Source organism: Malaya genurostris, chromosome 1 (genome assembly GCF_030247185.1).
Source record: "Malaya genurostris strain Urasoe2022 chromosome 1, Malgen_1.1, whole genome shotgun sequence".
Lineage (NCBI taxonomy): Eukaryota > Metazoa > Arthropoda > Insecta > Diptera > Culicidae > Malaya > Malaya genurostris.
Genome location: NC_080570.1, coordinates 145,263,661 through 145,275,762, shown reverse-complemented (window position 1 = coordinate 145,275,762; position 12,102 = coordinate 145,263,661). Strand labels below are relative to the sequence as shown.

The window sequence follows — 12,102 nt, the reverse complement described above, 5'->3', positions numbered from 1 at the left end:
CCGTGCACCAACCTGCTGCTGTAGTTCCCTTTCTCCCATGTACACTCACAATGGCCAACGGTGCGAGATTTCATCCGCAACTGCAGAGCGGCGGCAGCCAAGTTGCGCAATATCTCGAGACCTCCTTTTCAGAGCTCACTCGGTCTGACTTGGCTGACTGGCTGGTTAGTCTCCAGCAGTAGCCTGCAGCACACCGCCTGCTGCACCCTCATCACAGTAGCCAACCCGGGGGTAACCATGGATTGAAGTCATGGTCTGCGATCACTCTCGATTTCATGAGAGCGTTTCTTCTGGCCTAGCCTCACATCACCCTTTTTATTTTTTTTCCTAAGGTCCCCAGATCAGTAATATGTTTGCAAGATTTTTGCTGATATATCGAACAGTAGAATTTTGTTTTCCGCGGTGCACACCGAACGGAGTATAAATTTTCGGCGGTGGATCACAGTAAATTACTCAATATAATTATAACCAAATCATACGAGTTGCTCAAACGCCGAAGAATTTCGTTATTGTGTGTGCTTCATGTTCCGGAAGTTGGTCAGCTACCAACCGAGTTCAACAACGTCACTTTCCCGATAATTGATGATAATTTTTTTTTCATGCATGATTTAGGTTCCTTCCACAATGTTAGACTTACTTCTTGGCATGTGTTTCGTCAGCTCTCAGTATGGCAGAGCATCCGGTCACGGGATCAATCTGTTGGCACGTTATTCCTTCCTGCCGTATCTCACACTTAACTTTCGTAATCACTGTCACTGTTCCGCTCAATCGGTAGTATTACGAAACCAATGGCCCAAATTGGGATAGGCCTATTTATCAAATGGAAATGGAAAAAGCTCGTCACTGATTATTATCGTAACTACATTCACTTTTCTACTGATTGTAGAAGGCAGCACAACTTCGCTTCGCACTACCCTTCACACTGTTATTCCTTGGCACTTGGGCTCGGTGCTTTACCCTTGTGTGCGGACACTAAGCACGGACCGAGGGGTAACTCAAATCCAAACAGGCACTTCGAATCCACACCGCACTACTGATCGCTGACACTTCGTTTCATTTACATGCTGCCAGTCGCTGTTCCAGGACTTAATCAAAACCAACCTCCCACATAACACTCTTGCCTTTAAATCGCCTAGGAGTTATATCCCACACAGACACCGTATTCCGTCCGTCCTTCCAGGCTAGGTTTCTTCACCACTTTGGCACTCTGTGTCGTTAATGTTACCACGAGAGCAAAACAGGAGCTCGCTGGAAAACGCTGCTTATCCAATAAAAGCCGTCGAATTACTGAACCGCCGCCACTGCTGGTGGACTCTGGCAACCTGAAACCAACTTGCAAACTCCAACCCCAAGAGACCCCCGAAACGGTAACCACGATACTTTTCTCGTTTTGTTCACTTTCCATACACGCAGCGGCGCTCGTGAGCTTGATGCAGGAACAAGAAAAAAAAGTTTCGTTTTTCTGTGCTCTCCTTCGGATTCTCTCGCGCTCCACCGCGTTCTTTTTTTGTTTTTGGAGCTCTTTGAAAACTCCCGAGCGAAGTTGCCTTTTTCCGAAGAGATGGTCGTAAGACACAAAAGCGAAAAAGACTATCAATGCCTGCGAGGTGAGATTGATCGTATCGCTCTCTTTCTCCGTTGGCAATGCGATCAACAATCTGATGCAGTGCTATTATAGATTCGGAATGTTGATTGAAAATTTGCAATTGATCGTATGTGCTTGATAAATGATTTTCTCGGGTCTCCTCGGGTCCTCGGATCGAATCAACACAAGTATGGGTAACAATACAGACTCACAGATAACTTAATTTGTATAACCTGCGTCTTCGAGAGAAAAGCAAAAGACTCATTTGCAGGCAGGATAGTTTGAAATGTATATTTTGTTTTGTGGTTGTAGATTAATAGACAGAAAATGAAAACCTATTAATTTCTTACATTCGTTCCTTTTATTGCTGTCAAAAACAAAGGGCATATACCTAACCTTTCAGTATATTTTTGCGTGAACGAAGTAAAAAATACACACCAAAAATTCAGAAAATAACAATTGCGGTAAATCCATGTACGACCAAATTTGTAATAGAGCATATCGTTGAATGACAGAATTTTACAAGAATCAATTACATCTTGATAAAACATACCCAGGCTTTAATACAGGAACGTAAAAGTTACAAATTGTAACACGTAACAATAAACCTAAATGCATAAACCTGGTGTTATACCAACTGTAAAAATTTTTATGCTCGAATATTTCGTTTTCAGAAGATGTAAATTCACCCGATTTTCTCTACGCGTATACTTAAGTCCAGTTCACCTATAATTATGTCATTAAACGGATCTCCGAATTTAGGAAGAAAGTCCTCAAAATTAGGAAGAGCTCAAAATAATGGTTATCAGCACTTATTTTGTGTCATTGTCAATAAAATTTCAAAAATATTAACGTGGCATTTTTAAGCCTTTCACACTCTTCAATCCGTTATCGACTTTGGTGATCAACTAACCAGAGCAACAAATCGGAATAATGTTGATACCTATCTTGATTGATATCGTCTCTGCTTTTTTGATCAACAATCAAAATCAAACATGAAATTTTTTCACAGTAACCCATGTAACGCTTCGTTACACCTTGAGCTCTCAAAAAAAGTTATGCATGTAACACCCAAAATTCAAAAAAATTTACACTTCGTAACGCTTTAGACTCACCATGAAAGTAACACATGTAACGCTCCGTAACACCTACAACATACCTGAAACTAACGTATGTAACACTTAGTAACACCTAAAACTCATCAAAACGTAACACAGAAAACGCTTCGTTACACCTGTAATTCACAGAAAGGAATGCAGGAAACGCTTCATAATGCATTAAAATCACATAAAGTAACACATGTAACGGTTTGTAACCCCTATAACATACTGAAAAGTAACATATGTAACCATTCGAAACGCCTGTAAAATACAAAAAAGCAACGCATGTATCCCTTCGTAACACCTAGAATTCAAACAAAGTAAAACACTTCGTGATGCTCATAACATACTAAAAAGTAACACTGTTTAAGCTTTCAAACACTTAGAACTCACAAAAAGAGTAACGGACTCGGATAAAAGAAAATAAGAATCTAACGCTTCGTTACACTCAAAAAATCACAAAAAGTAACGCATGTAACGCTTCGTAACGCATATACCTCATAAAAAAGTGACGCATATAACGCCTCGTAAAGCCTATAACTCAGAAAAAGTAACACATAACGCCTATAACTCATTAAAAGTAACGATGTAACGCTTCGTAACGCCTTTAACATATTTAAAGGTAACGCATGTAACGCCTACAACGTGCTGAAATGTAACGCATGAAACGATTCCTAACGCCTGAAAACCACAAAAAGTAAGGCATGTAACTCTCAGTAACACCTGTTTCACACAAAAAAGTAACACATTTAACGTCTCGTAACGCCTATAACATACAAAAAAGTAACGCATGTAACGCTTCGTAACGCCTTTAACATATTTCAAAGTAACGCATGTAACGTTTCATAACGCTTACAATGTACTAAAATTTAACGCATATACCGCTTCGTAACACCTTAAAATCACAAAAAGTAACGCATGTAATACTTCGTAACATCTATAACTCACAAAAAGTAACGCACGGAACGCTACGTAACGTCTATAACATACAAGAAATAAAGCCTTTATCAAACAAAAATGTAACGCCTTTAGCATACAAAAAGTAACGCATGTAACGCCTTGTAACGCATATACCATAACAAAAATGTAACGCATGACACGCTCCGTAATGCCTATAAATCAGAAAAAGTAACGCTTCGTAACGTTTATAACACACAAAAAAGTAACGCATGTGACGCTTCGAAACAATTTTAACATACAAAAAAAGTAACGCATGTAACACTTCGAAACGTCAACAACATACAAAAAAGTAGCACATGTAACGCTATTATATACGTAAAATAAACGCATGTAACCCTTTTTAACATATAACATTCAAAAAAGTAACGGATGTAACGCTTCGTACACTTTTAACCCAGAAAAAAAAACACACACACACATAAATAACGCATGTAACTCTTCGTAACGCCTCACGAAACTTACAACCGTCAACTCACAAAAACTAATGCATGTAACAGTTTGTTACGCCTATAATATACAAAAAATAAACGGATGTAATGCTTCGTAATAAATAAACAGAGCATAATAAACAGAAGGTAACAAATATATCATTTCCTAGCACCTAACAGTTCGGCTGAAAAGTTCGTATCGTTTAATAGAAACACACATTTTTTTGCCAAAATTCGTTTTTATTATTCAACATAATTGCCATCAGAGGCGATACAGCGATTATAGCGATCTTCCAACTTTTCGATACCATTTTTGTAGTACGATTTTCCTTTGCCTCAAAATAGGCCTCAGTTTCAACGATTACCTCTTCATTGCTTCTAATTTTTTTACCAGCGAGCATTCTCTTGAGGTCTGAGAACAGGAAAAAGTCACTGGGGGCCAAATCTGGAGAATACGGTGGATGAGGGAGCAATTTGAAGCCCAATTCGTTCAATTTCAGCATGGTTTTTCGTTGTTGTTTTTGATCGATTGTGAGCTCACGCGGCACCCATTTTGCACAAAGCTTTCTCATATCCAAATATCCGTGAATAATATGTCCAACACGTTCCTTTGATATCTTTAGGGTGTCAGCTATCTCGATCTACTTCATTTTACGGTCATTGAAAATCATTTTGTGGATTTTTATCACGTTTTCATCGGTAACAGCCTCTTTTGGACGATACGAACTTTTCAGCCGATCTGTTACTACTCGCAAAACAGTAACTCACGTAAAACTTCGTATACCTATAACATACTAAAAGTATCGCATATAACACGCATTACTTTTTCGTAAATTACGAAAAAGTGTGTTTCAAATTTATTGCAAAATAACACTTGCAAAAGTGCCCAATTCGAAAATTGATATGTTTTCGATAAGTTTCCAATCGAAGACCCTTTGAGTGTTTATGTTTCGATGATGTGTCATATTTTAAAATAAACTGTACTACTTAATAGATTTCACGCCGCTTTTTGCTATAACAGACAATAAGTCACATGACTTTCAAAGATAATTGCAGGTTAGCTTTGACTAAAAGGGTAACAATTTCAAAACCAGACGAAAGAGTGAACATTACTGTATGAAGGTTAAAGCCGGGTATAAATAAACGACACTAATAATAATCAACTGTTTCAGCTAACTTTCAGCAAGTACTGAATCCTTCGAAACTCCTCCTCACTGTGATTGTTGAATGCAGGCTTTTAGGCCGTTATCGCAGAAAAAATTGAGGTTAGTTGATAAAAAACTGAAGAAGCTTGATTTTTCGAAAGTTCATTCTTTGAGAAGACGAAAATTGTTGATTCGTTTGAATCACTTCGTACTATCGCTAAGAAGTACAATGTTAGTAAAGTTTAATATAAGTGTTTTTTTCATGGCAAAGTCGTTTGACAATTCCCGGATTGTTTCCAATACCTTCTAATGCAGTTTCCGGTTGTAAGTTTCGTTTCGTCGTTTACTGTGGCCTTCGAACATGTATTTGGTTTTGAGATATAAATTTTTTCCAAAAAAAAATCCAGAAGTATTCACCAAAAATTTCTATTCCCTCTGCACCAGACGGAGAAAAACCAATTATGAAATTGCCATTTTTCAATTGTTGTTCTTTGGAATATTGGAAATAATACACCGATTTCATACTCTAAGCCCTGTCTCCGAACTAGAATTAATAAATTAATGCTTCTTCATGTTTCCAACAAAGTCATCTTGATTTTCAATACTGGTAGTAAACAGCAGACACAGCAAGCGGTCATCGTAGCATGCTTTGAAATCGGTAATCTCAGCGTCCATTATCCAAGCTTATCTAAACATAAACAAAAACTTGCTCAAAACAGATCACTGTGTCAAAGAGGATGCCATCGGGCCACAAATTTGCTACGCTTCCGACCGGTTTGTTTTGTTAAACTGTAATGATGACAGTAAGAAGTGGAGCAAAACCATTTGGGCAGACAGGTTAGTAAGGCAGTTAGGGTCCACCGCGGAATGCGTCTCAACCTGAAAACCAGCCAGCCTTACTCTTAGCTCTTAGTGTCTTGTAGTTTTTTTTGTTGTTTTCTTTTCCATATAGGTTGTGCATAGCCTGTGGCCATTATGAAACGACCATCTTCAGTGCCAGGTGATTTTTATGTCACTGACCATCCCAAAATAAAGCCCGACGAGAGAGAGAGATGACGTTGCGTAACTCGCATTCGTTCATCACAAGAAAGCTGTGCTGTTTATTTTGAATTGTTGAGAAAACTATCGTAAATGATGGAATGCAACATTGGTGGTTTAATCGAATTTAGAAAATGGACCAATCTTAAACTGAAACAATTGGAATTTCGTACATGCAGATTTGTTGCGGAGTTCAATTGCAGGCACCCGAACAGGACTCAGCATGGTACAGGCAGGTTTACCAACCAGGTTACTTTCACTTTCCGTGCAGTTTTCTGCTGGAGTTGGCCCCGTTACGTACGTACCCGCTCGCTTAAGGATCGGAGCCGGTTTTGGGTGAAGAGAAATGCAATGTTGTGCTGATGCTGTAAGATTTCGGTCCGGTTTAGGGTGACTGGGTAGGTTTAATCTTTTCGTTGGGCTACTTGTCCAACGATGGATACTGATCTTTAATGTTAATTTATCTTCCCGAGTAGCCTAGATAGCTGTGAAATGGGCGGTAGCAGTTTTTCCAACCGGCTGAAAATAACATTACGGTTCACCTGTCTCGGTGGAATAAAAATAAACAAAATTGGTAAGCCTTGTGATATAAGGTGGAATTGATCCTCTAGTTGTCCATGGAATACCGCAAAAAGTTACAAAGCTGGAGAAATAACTAATTATAGTCTGAAGATTTTGGTTATCTTATAAGAGTCCTAGTTATTATAAATTTAAAATTAAATTTGGCAGAACTCAAAAAAATGATTAGAGTAGCATAATCAACAAATTAAACAGACAGCAGTTATGGACGTATCTCACCATCTGCGGAATGATTGAATTTAGTTTAAAAATCTGAAAAGATGCCAATAATTAGGTAAACCGGATTAATCCACGTGAAATGTCTCGTGCGTGCAAGCTTGCAAATAGTACAATCGAAGGTTCTAATGTCCGAGCTCGCAGACGCTTATTTTAGAAATATGTCTCTTTACAGGTAGACTAACTTTTGATATTATAGACAGAAAATAGTCTTGTAGTCAACCTGTTTGCCGCATCACCTAACGATGATTTCCATGCTGCTACAAAAGTAAATTTCTACTTATAATTGGTACAGTTGTAATGGCTTACTGTACCGTTTGGACAATTTAAGCTGCACGAAACCACTCTCGGTCACAATGCAACAATAATATTAGTAATTTTACTGAGTTTGATTTGATAGAATTGGGTACAACAAATTGAGTGTCGTTTTTTTCTAAACTTTCATGTTCGACTCAATAAGAAAAAATGACTAACTGAGAAAAACGTATTTGTTTTGCTAACAATCGAATTTATTCATAACTGTAATCGCCTTCAAGAGCAATACAATCTTTCCAGTGCTGTTGAAGCCATAACCGTTCCCAGCTGACTGTTGTTACCTTTGGACGATTCGGACGTGGTTCACCGGTTACAATCCACTCAGATGATTATCGTTTTGATTCCGGAGTGAAGTGATGGATCCATGTTTCAGCCATTGTTACATATCGATGCAAAAAAATTAGATCTATTACTCGTAAGCATTGACAAACTCTGCTCTGAACCATCGACACGTTGTTGTTTTTGATCGACTGTGAGTAAACATGGCATCGGTTCAGGCATAATTGTAAACACACTGCCTTCTAATATCTTTACGGTCTAAGTTATAACCAATTTGTGAACTTTTTAGATGTTTTCTGGAGTAATCACGTCAATTGGACGAACCATCATCGGTGTCTGTCTGCACGATGTTTAACCAATAACAAATGGTTCTTTTCGATATAGCAGAGTCCAGTTAACACTTTTGAAGCCATCGCTGAGGTTATGTAGTATTTTTTCCGACTCTATTGTTTTAACAATAACAATTATTTTTTGAGTCTATTGTTTTAACAAAAACAAAAAAGCTTTTTGGCTTGAATGGCTGTCACTTGTTTTTTGACTAATCGAAATGTCATGAAATTTTAAACCTAGCTTTTTGAAAGTTGGTACTTCATAAACGTCTTATGGGTTTGACAATAATAGGGCTATCGGTATGTCAGTCACGCAAGAGTACCTTTAACTAGGCTACAATTTAAAACATTTAATCCGAAATGTTGTCAGTGTCGTTAGTTTACATTACGTTTTCTCGTTCGGAACTGGAAGCTGTCATTCCAAACGTACAGCTGTCGTCACTCTGGTTACCCACTCAGCAAACGTTTATATTTTGCTGGTCGTTGAACGCTTGTTGAACGGCATGCTGCACGAAATATTCGTTCAGTTTTCAGGAACGGTTTGTTGTTGTTTTTACTCCTACAAAAATAGTGTCCAACGGGGCTCCAACTCCTCATATTGAAAATGGCTCAACAATGGATCTCTGTCTGCCGGGTTTGTTGAACGAAAGAAACGGCGCCCGGTTCAACGATCTGTTTCAAAATCGGCAAACGAAAGTACCGTGTTGGTCTCCCGTTGAACGATTCATTGGACGTTGATTGGACCAACGAAAGACCACCGTTGAACTTTTTTTTTTCTAAGAGGGTATAGACACTCTAACCCGCTTGTGAGAAATTCTGTCTGCCGGCAGAAGACTGACAAGATTCCGGCAGCTGTCAAAATTTTGCAGGCGAAATTGCATCGTTCTCTTCCCACGTTGTTGTCTTGCACGATCGCTTTTCCTTCTTATTTTCTATTAAATGCTGATCTTAACTTTGATGACGTGGGAAAAAAATTGTTGATCCGTTAAATAAAACATGAAATATTCACGTTCCAAAACTCGTCCCGTAGTAAAGTAAGACATATTCATGTCAAAAATAATACTGTGCAAGAAAAGAAATGGCTTTATACGCTTTATTCGGGCTCTGCATTGAGCAAATCAACCGCAGAATATTTACTTAGCTCGACAGCAGTGCTACGTCAAACTCGCGGTTATGTCTCTGACATTATAGTTTTTCTTAGTCACCAACTTATGCAGCTTATATTTCCGCAAACGATGCTCAAACCTATTGTGCTGACAGTCATCTCCTTCTTGGTCTATCTTGCTTCTCAAGAATATTTTTTGCTGAGTTGCCAACAAAGTAGAATGAAGTGTTTTAGATTAACATGACACATGCTCTATTTCCTGAAAAATTATGCGAGAATTGTTTGTGCATACATTTATGCATCCATCCAAGAGATTGACATGTGAATTTTATACGCACTCGAAGTAATTATTGCGTAATTTCAATTGCTTGTACGGCTTCCTCTTGCTGAATAAGATGAAGTTTATCGTGTGAATTTGATAAGGGGTCCATTTCAAGTTTCCTGACCGCTAACTAAACTTTATGCGATAAGTACAGTGAATAAGAACGATATATGTTTCAAAGTATGTGAATTGAATTGCAAAATTTATCTCGCTGATAATGCAACTGCAAACCCAAGACAAGAACTTCTAAAGATGAAAAATTTTAGACCAAGAAATGATAACATTAACAAACTGCCCCTTTTCAAAATAGACGGAAATTATTAAATCGAGGCTAAGAGCAGCTTCAGCAGCTAAAGTTTCTATAAGGAAGATCTATAATAGAGCAGAAACTGGAACAAACGTATCCCCAGCAAACCGGTCTAGTTTTATTTATTCGACCAGTTCCTCTGTCAAATTTAAAACTGGCCTACGATGCCGTTCTATTTTCTGTATATTTGAAACACGAGTAAAACTGCCAGTTTTTCTTGTTTTTTTAAATTTCAGATTTAAATTTTGTAACTGACATAAATTATGCATCTAGAACTAGAACACTACTGAATATGTCCTAACAAGCTACTGAGCAGGGCTGCCAGGTTTACAGATTTGTCTGGAAATCAGCAGTTTTTTTATAAGTGATCAAGATGTTTCTTAGTCTACAAATTTCTACAGCTTTTCGAGTATTTTTGCAGATTTCCGAAGCTAACAAAAGTTGCGGACTTTTGGAATTGACTTTTTTGATCGCATTCATCGCAGACATTTACACATTTAACCTGGCATCTCTAGTACCGAAATATTCACGATCAGGTTCAAGAAAAGGATCTGAAATATTTGATTGAAACGGCGCCAATTGAATAACACTTCGGATCACACCGGCTGGTTAACACACCGGAGACTGGAAAGGGACTTGGTGCGCCTAAAAGCCAAAAATTACGACAGATAATTAGAGTGACCGTACGATTTTCGGCCGGGCGTGAGAGAACCATAAAATGAAAGATAGAGTAATCATTACAGCATAACTTCCACCAGATGATCAACCTGGTTCCCGGGCACGGAAATTGAATGTGAGAGCCAACTTTGTCAAATGACATCACATACACACACACGTGCGGCCAAAGGCACTCCATGCGGAAGGCAATCAAACATCATCAAGCAAATCTTTCAAATTTCATCAAATGTTTGACTCGTTCGGCTAAAGCTCGTTTGTGTTTGACCGTCTGTTGGCGTTTTTTTTTATTTGTTGAAGCTTTCCTAGATGACAAATTCAGCAAATATATAAAGTGTTTACGTAATCTGTGAAGAGAAAGTGATGTTTTTCTTAAGTGTTACTAATCACTTGTATTTATACGATTTAAATCCCAGTCATGACGGTAATAATTGCTAATGACACAATTGGTTTGAAGAAAAAAAAAAATTCTCGTGTTTCAATTTGACAATGATTTTATCAACATCTGATTGCTTTATAGACAACTAGCTGTTTGATAAATAATTCAGTATGCGAGTCCAAAAGCAAAGTCCAGACATTACATTCCTTTTGTGGAATTTGGCCTTTCTGTTTCAACAGACTTCGCAGCCGATTCTTAGTGTACAGAATTATTGCATGGCTAGTACTATGGATCCTACTGACACTAAGAATCCTTCCGAGTCCAAGGATTTACTGTTTTGCAATGGAATTGTTGTAGTAAAATAACAAAAATATAATTAAAATGAAGTTTTGTTCCTTAAGAATTTCACTGATTTAAACGTTTTTAAACTTGGTCCCGAACCCCCGTAAGGATGGATAGATTTCAGACGTTAGAAAATGTTATTACTTCTATAGATAAAGTGTTCGGGTTACCCAGGCACTAAAGTTGTTGAATAAGTAGTTGAGACTGACGTTATAATATTACTGATTCAGATACAGATCCTGGAACTGGATCCTTTATATGGTCCAGAGGTAAGCTCAGGTCTAGGTAGGTTTAGGTCCAGATTCAATTACAGGATTTTTGGAATTGGATTGGCACTCTGGCTTTTATTCTAGGTATTGATTCGGGATATGAGCTCTAAACATGCACCTGAACTCTGAACCTGAATCAGGATCTGACCTTGAATTCTGGACCAGAATGAAGGATTTGAATTCGGAAACTGTACTCTAAATCTGCACTCTGAATCTATGTTCTTGACCAGGATCCGAGACACGAACTCTAAACTTGGACTTTTGAATCAATATTCTGGACTTGAATTTTGAATCGGGGTGGAATTCTGAGCCTGGACCTGGATTTTGGACCTGAATTCTATATTTGAACCAGGATTCTGAACTTGAATCTATAACTGACACCTAAATTCTCCGACCTGTGTTTCGCATCTAGATTCTGGACCTGGGCCTGGACCTCACTTCTGAAGTTGAAGTTTGAGCCTGGACCTGAAACCTGGGTTCTATCCCTAAACTCTGAATCTGCAATTGAAACCTGAATTCTGAAACTGGATTCTGCACCGGACCCTAAACATGGTTCTGGAAGAGAATTTGCATTTTGGATCAACAACTTGGATCTTGGACCCGGATTTTGGACCTGAGTATCGAGTTTAGAATTCAATTATAGAATTGGAACTGAACCGGGGTCCTGGATATACCTGAATATGAACATTGGAGCTCAGTTCTGGACCAGAATTCTGAATTTGTATTCTG

General features: G+C 38.2%; 1 protein-coding gene across 1 annotated transcript in view; it reads right to left on the bottom strand.

The window, feature by feature from the left end:
* LOC131426077 (mucin-2-like) overlaps window positions 1–1,334 on the bottom strand; it is an 85,424-nt gene extending 84,090 nt beyond the window's left edge. The window contains exon 1 of the mRNA XM_058588510.1: window positions 638–1,334. The gene's annotated coding sequence lies outside the window, so the exon portion shown is untranslated. The remainder of the gene's footprint in view (window positions 1–637) is intronic.
* Between the last annotated feature and the right edge of the window lie 10,768 nt (window positions 1,335–12,102).